At 38.7% G+C, this 13,255-nt stretch overlaps 1 long non-coding RNA gene across 1 annotated transcript in view; it reads right to left on the bottom strand.

The window, feature by feature from the left end:
* LOC142665842 (uncharacterized) overlaps positions 1–13,255 on the bottom strand; it is a 38,732-nt gene that overhangs the window by 18,654 nt on the left and 6,823 nt on the right. The window contains exon 2 of the long non-coding RNA XR_012851583.1: positions 610–730. This is a non-coding gene — a long non-coding RNA (uncharacterized LOC142665842). The remainder of the gene's footprint in view (positions 1–609; positions 731–13,255) is intronic.

The raw sequence follows: 13,255 nt of genomic DNA on the forward strand, positions 1-13,255 counted from the left end.
TAGGGCCTGCGAGCCTGACAATTAACATTATTCATGTTAGCGGATTTGTCCCAGGAATAAATACTACATTTCTTTGTGAAATCATGCAAAAATTAATGATTTTTCAATTGGAATCATTTTTAAAAAATGATCTAGAAATTGCAGTTACATAAATGTTATGGCGCCCCCTGGTGTTCTTTTGATTCTCTCTCAGAACATTTACTTAAAGAGACTCTGTCACCACATTATAAGTGTCCTGTCTCCTACATAAGGAGATTGGCGCTATAATGTAGGTGACAGCAGTGCTTTTTTTTATCTATTTTTACCACGTAATTCTCTCTTTGTTTTAATTTTTGAAAACGATTAGGAACATCGGGAATTCGTATTACCCCTATTGAACAGATATCTCCCGATGTTCCTAATCGTTTTAAAAAATTAAAACAAAGAGAGAATTACTGGATTTTTAAACTCATTACTCTTCATCCGAAAGGTTTGAATGATATTTCAGAAACATCGTTTGATTGATAACCACAAGCTGTAGAAATAACCAATTACTTGTTATAAATGTATCATTTGTAATGGCATAGTGAAATGTTAAAGTATACCTGTTGAGTTATTTAGTTGACTCACCTTGTCAGTAGCCTTTTACGATATATCCAGTTGTTCTTTTGAACCCTTACCGGCTTCCGTAGCTGAGTGTGGTTGCCTTGACTCCAGGGACGCTTTAGCGGCGCCTGTGTACCTGCGTGACCTGCAGCGAGAAAACTGGTTCGTTTACATTTATTTTCTTTGCATTTTTAAACTGTATTTTATACAACGTTTAATATTATATTATAAGTTATATATTTTTTATGTGAGTTTGCTTTTAAACCACCTTTCATGTCCAATTAGTCCTTTTGCGATCCTTTTAGCACCTTAATGTACTATGATTATGCTATATGTATATTCTACAATGATTGATAGTTATTTTATGCTTGTAATGCATTGATGTAAAGTATTACCTATGTTCAAGGTTTACATCAAATATTTTATGTGTTAAATAGCTAGGTTTTTAAACTTTGACCTACAAGATGACGTCACCAGGGTACTTTGACCCCGGTCACATTGGCGGTTTTTTAAACAACGTGTTATATTGAAGTAGTACTGCCTGTACAGATATTTTATATGGCCTGATGAAGATGCCGGTGCGGCATTGAAACGCGTAGCCTGAATTATATTAAATAGTTGTTCCATTACCTTTTCTCCTATTACTTAGTTGCAGCACCATTTATGGTCTGCTACTAGGGGAGAGAAACACTGCTAGTCTCTGATCATGCGTGGTAAACACTGCTAGTCTCTGATCATGCGTGGTAAACACTGCTAGTCTCTGAGCATGTGTGGTTTCTACACTAGCAGTGTTTACCACGCATGCCCACTCCTGTGCTATCACAGCTCCTGCACGTCATTTTCTCCCCCCTAGCAGTGGACTGAAGACTATAAGAAGAAATTGTGATATCAGGAGCCATTTGCTAGTAGCACTCCGACAAGGACTCCGGCACTGGAGTTGGAGCCGGAGTCCTGGGCAGAGCGCTAGTATAGGCTCTGCTCTGGGATCTGTGGAATCCCCTGACATCACTGTCTGTATATGGACTGTGCTGTCAGGGGCTTCCTCAGAGCGGAGTCCTGGGTAGAGCGCTAGTATAGGCTCTGCTCCGGGACCCTGTGTAATCCCTTGACATCACTGTCCATATATGGACAGTATTGTCAGGGTCTTCCCCAGAGCCGGGGTCGCGGGCAGAGCGCTAGTATAGGCTCTGCTCCGGGGACTCTGTGGAATCCCCTGACATCACTGTCCATATATGTTTTGTTTTTTTACCATTATCTAAGAGAGTGTTGTTTGGTACAGCACTGATATGTTGCAGGTTTATATTTAGCTCTCATTGATCTAATGAGCACAGTAAAATGGCAACGGATATTGTGTATAGCTGGGTGTTGTAGGCGTGATGAGTCCCTGCTGCCGGGGCATTGCTTGCTGGGACACAAACAGTGCATGCCGGGAACTGTATGACTGGAAGAGCAAGACAACCAACACACAGAGGTAAACAATCATCTCAATGTAAACAAAAGAGAATAATGGTAAAAAATAAATAAAACTGTAGATATCGATATTCACAGGGCTTTAATAGATAAATTGAGAAGCGTTGCAGTGATTAAAAAAAAAAAATAAGTATTGGAAAACCCCTTTAAGGCCTCTTGGTTCCACAGTGCCTAGTTCAAAAATCCATTTAGGTTCTAATTTTTTAAGAGTCTTTACCCTATCTCCACCTCTCCTCATAGGGGGCACTCCATCTATTATCCTAAATCGCAATTGCAAGATGTTCTGTTTAAATTTCATAAAGTGGTCAGGAAACAACGGGCAGGGGCTGAGATATGTACTGCACTGCTATACGATATGGCTAGTGGGTAACTATGGACGCATGATCCAGTTACTAACAGGCTGAGATCATGCGCATCAGGTGAATCCTGACGCTGAGACACATTTCGATACGAAATGTAGTATTTTTTCTATGAATGTCCTCTGTGATGCAGTGTCACCTTATCCTTATATGCTTGTCACATATACTATTTGAATGAATATGTATTTTTCTATTGTTTCTTAACTGTTATGTAAAGCCAATTGAGACACGGAATATGTCGTCACTGAACACAGATTATAAAAGGTGTGCACCTGAGTATGTATTTTATGCTGGACAAAGAACCTGTGAGGGTTGAAACGTTGCAGGTGATGTTTTGGGGAATAAAATAATATTTTTCTATTGGAGTGCTGCGGTTTTCTCTTCCTTATTAAGATCTCTATCCTGTGATGTGACACCACCTGCTCCTGGACACTGCTCCTGAGTGTTAAATATATTGGTATAATATAAATGCTATTTAAGGAAACTAAAGATACATTATGCGGACGTTGCAGAACATACTGTATATCTGCTATTTCAGTATCCAAGAAATGCATGAGTAATGACAATTGTAAGTCTTCCAAATGTTGACACAAATGGCACCTAAATGTTATGAGCCCCTGAAGAAGCAGTACTAGCGAAACGCGCGTCGGGGCGCTGTCTCATTTTGTGGACCACAGGACTACATTTATTTACATGGGTAAGACTCGTTGCATGGGCTCCTTCTGACATATGATCTTGTCATACTTTCCCTAGCTACAAGGCTGGACGTGTATATTCATTATTGTCCACCAGACCAGGTGGGTTTGGCTCGTATGCCAAGTTACACCCCCTTGGTCTGTGACTTACATAATGCTTATATATTGATTTTTTACTTGTGTCATGTGTAATGATTAGTTTCTCTATCAGTATTACTGGGTAGCTTGTACCATGCTAATATACTTTAGGTATTATACCTATAATGTTTTGCCATCTTTATGTTCATGAGCGATGGGCTTTTTTTGTATATTATACATACATGTATTATACATTGTGCCAACTGTTTTCATGGCAGTAATGTCACCCTGTTGAGTGGTCCTCATACAGACTTTCTTTTAGATCCTCCAATTGTTTTTATACATTCCCCCTTGTTATATTGTATTCAATAAAATTGATATTTTTCTATTTTGGATTATATATAGTATTTGGACTTTTTTCTCATTGTTGTTTCATAAATGTTATGACATTTATATACTCTGGGGTATTTATGACAGACCGTGATAGACAGGGGTTTGTCATCCAGGGAGAAGCCCAGTTACACACACCCAGGCTATGCAAGATGGAGACGACCAGTTTCCCTTAGGGTATGTTCACATGGCTTATTTTCGGCTGTTTTTCGGGCTGAACGCCTCCAAACATCTGCCCATTGGTTTTGAGGTGAAAAACGTCATTCTGTACCGACGGGGCGTTTTTTTACGCGTCCGTTTTGAAAAACGGCCGCGTAAAACAGCCGCGAAAAAGTGCATGTCACTTCATGAGCCGTTTTTGGAGCCGTTTTTCATTGACTCTATAGAAAAACAGCACCAAATACTTCAGTAGAAAAACTTGAGTTCACTTGAAAACAGCTCCGTATTTTCAGACGTTTTTGGTTAAGCGTGTGAACATACCCTCACAATGACTATGTAAGATGATATCTTTATTCTGTATTACAATCTAAGCTATATTACAATATGTATCCGTCTATGTATATATGTATGTCTGCTATAGTATTATTTTTATTACTTTATCTAAATAAACTAACCATTTTTTTGTATAAGTTTCATATTCCTCCTATTAAATAGGGATCAAGAATCTTGAAGAAAACACATTCAATAATAACTATTTGGTGAGTCAGAAAGAACAAAATTTTTCACCGATATCTCCTGGTTCTTATTGGCTACCCCTGGACTCTGTTCCTGGCATCTTCTGATTCCAAGTCTAGTGCCTATGCCTGTTCGCTGCCCTGGGTGTCTCCTGGTTCCGTCCATGGTCTGGTTCTGTCTGAGGTCGACTTCATCTCTGCCACTCCAGTGTTTGCCACGTCTGGGCCTGTTGGCCCTTCTGTCTGTTTATGGACGGTCCGGGTACCCCATTACTTGTTTCTGCATCCCTGTCCTTGTGGTGTTGTCACTGCTGCTTCTAGTTGCAAACTGGTTGCAGTCCAAGGATCTGCTACCATAGTTAATACATTACGTTGCTTTATCCTGAAATTTCTCTTATATGTTACATATGTTTCAATGGTGGCTCAGTGGTTAGCACTGATGCCTTGCAGCTCTGGGACAACATCTGCATGGAGTTTGCGTAGGTTTCATCCGGCTACTCCGGTTTCCTCCCACACCCCAAAAACATACCAATAGGCCATTTCGATTGTGAGCCCCAATGGGGACAGTAAAAGAGAGGACCTCTGTAAAGCGCTGCGTAATATGTTTGCGCTATATAAGTAACTGAAATAAATAAATAAATAATAGTACGGTTGAAAAAAGACACATGTCTATCGAGTCCAACCAAGGAATGGGATAGGGAAGGGAACAATTTCCACACATAGGAGCTAATATTTTTTTGTTCCAGGAAATTATCTAAGCCTTTTTTTTAAAGCCATCTGTTGCAGGAAAATTTTATGAGCCAGTTTGTGGAAGACCCGACTAGAGGTGAAGCTCTGTTGGATCTGGTCATTTCTAATAATGCAGAGCTTGTTGGGAATGTCAATGTTCGTGAAAACCTCGGTAACAGTGATCACCATATAGTTACATTTTACCTATACTGTAAAAAACAAACACAGGCTGGGAGGACAAAAACACTTAATTTTAAGAAGGCCAATTTCCCCAGGCTGGGGGCTGCAATTCAGGATATAGACTGGGAAGAACTAATGTTAAATAATGGTACAAATGATAAATGGGAGATTTTCAAATCTACTTTGGGTAATTATAGTGCAAGATTTATTCCTATAGGTAACAAGTATAAATGACTAAAATTAAACACAACATGGCTTACACCGTCTGTAAGAAGGGCAACACATGACAAAAAAAGGGCATTTGAAAAATACAAATCTGAGGGTACATCTGCAGCCTTTGTAAATTATGAAGAGCTTAATAAAAACTAAAAAGGTAATAAAATCAGCAAAAATACAAAATGAAAGTCGGGTGGCCAAGGATAGTAAAACAAATCCCCAAAAAGTATATAAATGCAAAAAACCCAAGGTCTGAACATGTAGGACCCCTAGATAGTGGTAATGGGGAGTTGGTCACAGGGGATCAAGAGAAGGCAGAGTTACTAAATGGGTTCTTCAGCTCTGTATATAAAACAGAAGAAAGAGCAGCTGATGTAGCCGCTGCCAGTGCTGTTAATATATCAGTTGATATACTGAATTGGCTGAATGTAGATAAGGTCCAAGCTCAATTAAATAAAATAAATGTACACAAGGCCCCGTGACCAGATGGGTTACACCTTAGATTTCTTAAAGAGCTTAGTTCAGTTATTTCTGTACCCCTCTTCATAATATTTAGAGATTTTCTAGTGACTGGTATAGTGCCAAGGGACTGGCGCAGGGCAAATGTGGTGCCTATTTTCAAAAAGGGATCTTGGTCTTCCCCGGGTAACTATAGACCAGTAAGCTTAACATCCAACGTGGGGAAAATGTTTGAGGGGCTATTGGGGGACTGTATACAGGATTATGTGACAAAGAATAGTATAATAAGTGACAGCCAGCACGGTTTTACTAAGGACAGAAGTTGTGAAACCAACCTGATTTTGTTTTTATGAAGATGTGAGCAGAAGCCTAGACAGAGGGGACGCTGTGGGTGTAGTTTGTAATTGGATTGAGGATTGGCTCGAGGACCGTATCCAGAGACTTGTGGTCAATGATTCCTACTCTGAATGGTCCCCGGTAATAAGTGGTGTGTCCAGGGTTCAGTGCTGGGACCACTATTATTCAATTTATTTATTAATGATATAGAGGATGGGATTAATAGCACTATTTATATTTTTGCAGATGACACCAAGCTATGTAGTAATGTTCAGTCTATGGAAGATGTTTGCAAATTGCAAGCGGATTTAAACAAAGTAAGTGTTTGGAAGTTAATGAAGTTTAACGTAGATAAATGTAAAGTTATGCATCCGGGTACCAACAATCTGCATGCATCATATGTCCTAGGGGGAGCTACACTGGGGGATTCACTTGTTGAGAAGGATCTGGGTGTACTTGTAAATCATAAACTAAATAACAGCATGCAATGTCAATCAGCTGCTTCAAAGGCCAGCAGGATATTGTCGTGTATTAAAAGAGGCATGAACTCGCGTGACAGGGATGTAATATTACCACTTTACAAAGCATTAGTGAGTCCTCATCTAGAATATGCAGTTCAGTTCTGGGCTCCAGTTCATAGAAAGGGTGCCCTGGAGTTGGAAAAAATACAAAGAAGAGCAACGAAGCTAATAAGGGGCATGGAGAATCTAAGTTATGAGGAAAGATTTAAAGAATTAAACCTATTTAACCTTGAAAAAAGACGACTAAGGGGGGACATGATTAACTTATATAAATATATGAATGGCACATACAAAAAATATGGTGAAATACTGTTCAATGTAAATCCCCCTCAAAAAACAAGGGGGCACTCCCTACGTCTGGAGAAAAAAAGGTTCAACCTGCAGAGGCGACAAGTCTTCTTTACTGTGAGAACTGTGAATCTATGGAATAGTCACCGCAGGAGCTGTCACAGCAGGGACAGTAGATGGCTTTAAAAAAGGCTTAGATAATTTCCTAGAACAAAAAAATATTAGCTCCAATGTGTAGAAATTTTTCCCTTTCCCATTCCTTGGGTGAACTTGATGGGCATGTGTCTTTTTTCAACCGTACTAACTATGTAACTATGTAGCAGAAGTAACAAAGGAGGTTAAGTCCAGCGCATAAGTAGAAGTAAAATAGAAATATTTTCCAAGTTTAATTAAATTCCCATTAAAAAGTCCATTAGGGTATGGTCCTGGTGTGTGGATGAGAGGAAAGGATGATCCTGTTAGCCTACGCGTTTCGGACGATAGCGGCGTCCTTAAACTTGGCTGTAGTGTAACTACACTACAGCCAAGTTTAAGGACGTCGCTATCGTCCGAAACGCGTAGGCTAACAGGATCATCCTTTCCTCTCATCCACACACCAGGACCATACCCTAATGGACTTTTTAATGGGAATTTAATTAAACTTGGAAAATATTTCTATTTTACTTCTACTTATGCGCTGGACTTAACCTCCTTTGTTACTTCTGCTCCTACAACGTGTGCCGACACGAAAAGGTCCGGGCGCTGACAGCGACACTCAACTCTTGTGTCAGGTGAGCTGGAGGACTTCTCCCTTTGTTTCCTACTACTATGTAACTATGTAAGTGGTCTCACCTATTGTGGACACCTCCGATACCAATCCAGGGTCTTGAACTGAACCTCAAGGGTTGGATAACCCTCTGCTACTACAGGAGATAATAAGTACAGTTAAAGAAGCGGACTACAAAGTTACGGGCTTGCATGTTCAGTTGGATGGAATAAAACTCGATATTTCATCAATAAAGTCAGATGTGTCGGTAATTCGCAAGAGATGTGATGAGGCTGAGGGTAGAATTTCCCCCCTGGAGGACTCTATGGTCGTACTATCAATGGAGGTTACAGAACTTAAAAAATATGTCGAACTCCAACAAAATAAGTTTACTGATATGGAGGATATAGCTAGGAGATAAAATCTGAAATGTATCGATACCAAATCTGATATCGATACCAAAATGCCCCTTCTTAATTGAAGATTTCAATGAAGATATAGATGCCGAGTTAGATAGATTCAGGAAAAATCCAATAATACCATATAGGTCAGCAACTAAGTTAATAGGTTTAACATCTGAATTAGGCTGGCTTGATATATGGCGGATGAGAAATCCCCATGCTAAGAAATTTTCATGCTTTAAAGTTCTAGGGAGGTGATGTCAAGAATTGACGTTACCTTCATTAATGAACTAATGTTGAAGTATATAAAGAAAGTGTCTTATGAACCTCATGGGTTCTCAGACCACGCTCCTCTTATGGGCGAGCTTGATCTGAGCCCGAGACGGGTTAGTAAGGTATATAAGATTTTTCCATCAGTCTTGGTGAAAATTCCAATCCACGAGATAGATAATGAATTGTCACTGTTTCTGGAAGCCAACTCGGGTTACCCCGGATTCAGCGATATTATAGCATACCCTAAAAGCATTCATTAGGGGAATTGTTTTCAAAGACCAAAATATTATTAAGAAAACACAGTATATATAAAGTGATATTATTAAAAAAAAACAACTAGAGAAGGCGGAAAGGCAATATGTAGATAATCCTTCAGAAGCTACTGAATCTCAAGGGAAAGTCTCCCAAATGAAATATGAAAACTTGATACAGGAGGAAGCACAATCAGAATTTTTTTTGAGTTGCAAACAATACTATTTTGAAGCTAGCAAATCAAGTACATTTTTGTCCCATATTGTAAGTAACCAATGACCTTCTAATTCTGTTTCCTCCATTAAGAATACAAAGGGGCCACTTGTTCACAACGCTAGGGAAGTAGCAGAAGAATTCAGAGGATTCCACCACGACCTGTACCGCTCTAGGTTAAAAGACTCTGAGGATAGCATAGATGGTTATCTGGATGGAATGGAATTCTCGAATACCGATAACGAACAAAGATCAATGTTAGATCACTCTATAACATCAGAGGAATTGAGAGCGTCCTTGCTGGAAACGCCAAGTAACAAAGCTGTGGGGGTCGATGGAATTCCACTTGAACTATATAAGTTATACAAGGATAAAGTAATCCTTATTCTAGTGGAAACAGCACATTTTTTCTATGTTAGAGTTAGGCTTCCAGAATCCTTGGAAGCCACAGAAATTATTGTGATCCCTAAGAAAGATAAGGACCCTATCTTGCCGGAATCGCATCGACCTATTTCATTGTTGTATACTGACGTCAAGCTGTTGGCCAAGGTTGGCCGGCAGATAGAGGAAGATAATGAATAGTATAATTCACCCGGACCAGACTGGGTTTATTCCAGGCAGGGTTATGGTAAAGAATGTCTGCTGAGGCTTTGCTAATTTACAATATGGAAAAGTGTACGCTAAGAAGGATGCTATCCTCACAATCGATGCTATGAAAGCTTTCGATACAGTCGAATGGCATTTTCTATTTAGGATTTTGGGTTGCTTTGGTATCGGGGAAAAATTTATAAATTTGATTAAATTACTGTATAGACAACCACTGGCCAGATTATTCATGAATGGTCAGAAATCAGCTTACTTTAACTTAGAAAGCGGAGTGCGGCAAGGTTGTCCTCGATCACCTCTCTTATTTACTTTAGTAATTGAGGTTTTGGCAATGAAGATAAGAACCTCTGAGAATATATTGGGTTTTCAAATGGGTAATAAGGTCGATAAAATCTCGTTATACGCAGACGATATTCTTTTATTTATTGGGGATTTATCTTCAGTCGACCATGTAATTCGGTTATACCAAGAGTTTGGTGAGCGGGCTGGCCTTCAAATTAATTGTCAAAAATCTAGTTTGTTAAATATCTCGGCTGAGGTTAACACTGATCAGATTTCCTCATTCAACTCTATAAAATAGAATTTAGCAAGAAAAATGAAGTACTTAAAGTAATAATCTAATCCCCAAACCAAAAGTATTTTCATTGTCTTCTTTTTTCTTTTGAGGATTAATCTTTGTGTCAACCTATACCTTTTATAGTTAGTTGAATTGAAATTAAGAGAGAGTGCGTAAAACGTTTTGTTTTAGATCAAGTTCTAATTTGATAAGAGATACGTTAGACTTAAGGCCCTTTTAAATGGACCAACTATCGGATTACTGAGCTTCCAGATCATTGTCCTGTGTAAACTGGGCAATGATCAGCCAATGAACGAGCAAATGCTTGTTTATTGGCCGATCGTATTGTTTAGGCAGCATACAATATTATCATTGTCGGCAGAAATTGAGGCAACTTTGCAACTAGTCTGAATTAGAAATCTCCTAACGTTTTGTGTCTACAGTGCTTGAGCAGACCTATGTGTTTCCATGGTAACAGACTACAAGCAATCTCTGAATATTTGGATCCTGCAGTAATATTACCATCCATCCGTCCCTTACTTCTTGCTGACCTACCAAAAATGTAAGTAAGAATTAGGGAAAAGATGGAAGAGAGTATGACTGAAGGATCAAACTATATACAGTTTGTTTGTTTGTATTTTGTTACCATGAAAATATATAGATCTGCATATGAGCTGTAGGCTGACCTTCCCTTTAAGTGTTAATAATAATGAAAGTCCCAATAACCAAATCGGGCCTGTCTGGAATGACATGCTACCCTAAGTAAAGGTATTTGGGGTAGTACGTTATAGGTATAGCTCTGCTGTGCTGGGAGGTGACAAATGTTGCTGGACATGGAATGATTTGTTATTGGAAGCAATCGTGGAACAAAAAACACCCGCCTGAGTATCTCGCCGTATTACCCAGAAATACCTGCCCCTGTATAGAAAGGATTTACTTTTAGCGTTTAGGGCATATTGACATTTATAGGTACTTTTCTTCTAATATATAAAACAGTAATTGCTTTTGAGGTCACTCTGTGGCAGAAGTGGACAGCGACACTCATTATGTTTATATGCACAGAGATATATAGATTACATTAAGTATACAGATGTGGCCGGTAGGAATGTAATCAGAACATGGGCATGATATGCAGAACGTAAATCACCTTTATTACAACAGCGGAACGCACGGTCATAACATAAACTAGAGGTTAATGTGTTACATGGTATTTCCTGTAAAACAATGTTAATACAAAGACAGATGTAAATAATTCAGCTGCTTTATGGCTCTGAGTGATTATTAGCAGACAACGTGCTTATTTATTTACTGAAAAATGGCATTAACCCCTTTAGGACACAGCCTGTTTTGGCCTTCAGGACACAGCCTATTTTTTCAAATCTGACATGTGTCACTTTATGTGGTAATAACTCCGGAATGCTTTTACCTATCCAAGCGATTCTGAGATTGTTTTCTCGTGACATATTGTACTTTATGTTAGTGAAAAAATTTGGTCGATAAATTCAATATTTATTTGTGAAAAACTTCAAATTTTAGCAAAAATGTGCAAAAATTAGCATTTTTCTAAATTTAAATGTATTTGCTTGTGAAACACATAGTAATACCACACAAAATAGTTACTAGTTACCATTTCCTATATGTCTACTTTATGTTTGCATCATTTTTTTTCACGTACTTTTAATTTTCTAGGACGTTACGAGGCTTAGAAATTTAGCAGCAATTTCTCATATTTTCAATAAAATTTCAAAAGGCTATTTTTTCAGGGACCAGTTCAGTTCTGAAGTGGCTTTGAGGGCCTTATATATTAGAAAGTCCCCATAAATCACCCCATTTTGAAAACTGTACCCCTCAAGGTATTCAAAACCACATTCAGAAAATATTTTAACCCTTTAGGCGTTTCACAGGAATTAAGGCAAAGTAGAGGTGAAATTTGCAAATTTCATTTTTTTTGCCGAAATTCATTTGTAATAAAAAAAAATCTGTAACACAGAAGGTTTTACCAGGGAAACGCAACTCAATATTTATTGCCCAGATTCTGCAGATTTTAGAAATATCCAACATGTGGCCCTAGTGTCCTAATGGACTGAAGCACAGGCCTCAGAAGCAAAGGAGCAGCTAGTGGATTTCGGGGCCTCCTTTTTTTAGGAATATATTTTAGGCACCATGTCAGGTTTGAGGAGGTCTTGTGGTACCTAAACAGCCGAAACCCCCCCAAAGTGACCCCATTTTGGAAACTACACCCCTCAAGGCATTTTTCTAGGGGTATAGTTAGCATTTTGACCCCACAGTTTTTTTGCAGAATTTAGTGGAATTAGTCTGTGAAGATGAAAATCACCTATTTTTCTGTGGAAACATAGAATTTTTTCATTTTTACAAGGAATAAAGGAGAAAAAGCCGCCCAACATTTGTAAAGCAATTTCTCCCGATTACGGCAATACCCCATATGTGGTCGTAAACTGATGTTTGGACCCACAGCAGGGCTCAGAAGGGAGGGAGCGCCTTTTGGATTTTGGAAGCAGATTTTGCTGGATTGGTTTTCAGTGCCATGTCGGGTTTGCAACGCCCCGGAGGGACCAAAACAGTGGAAACCCCCAAAAGTCACCCTATTTTGGAATCTACACCCCTCAAGGAATTTTTCTAGGGGTATAGTGAGCATTTTGGCCCCTCAGGATGTTTTTTAGAGCTAGGGTGACCAAAAAACAGCGATTTTGGCGCTTTAAATTCTTTATTTATTACAGCGTTCACCGTGCTCAATAAATTACGTTTTAATTTATTCTGCCGGTCGGTACGATTACGCCGATACCATATGTGTATAGTTTTTTTTAAGTTTTGCAGCGTTTGCACAATAAAATGAAGTTTCTATAAAATAATTTATTTTCTGGGACACGCTATTCTGAGCCATAACTTTTTTATTTTTTCGTCAAAAAAGCTGTGGGAGGTCTTGTTTTTTGCGGGACGGGTTGTAGTTTTTATTGGTACCATTTTGGGGTAAATGCAACTTTTTGATCACTTTTTATTCTATATCTTGGGAGGGGTGGTGACCAAAAAATAGCGATGCTGACAGTTTTCAGTTTATTTTGTTTGTGGCGTTCACCGTGCGGAAAAATTTACATTATAGTTTCATAGATTGGGTCGTTACGAACGCGGCGATACCAAATATGTGTACTTTTTTTTAACGTTTTCATTTTTTCCCTATAATAAATGATTTATTATAGAAAAACAAAACCTT

Source organism: Rhinoderma darwinii, chromosome 13, assembly GCF_050947455.1.
Source record: "Rhinoderma darwinii isolate aRhiDar2 chromosome 13, aRhiDar2.hap1, whole genome shotgun sequence".
NCBI lineage: Eukaryota > Metazoa > Chordata > Amphibia > Anura > Rhinodermatidae > Rhinoderma > Rhinoderma darwinii.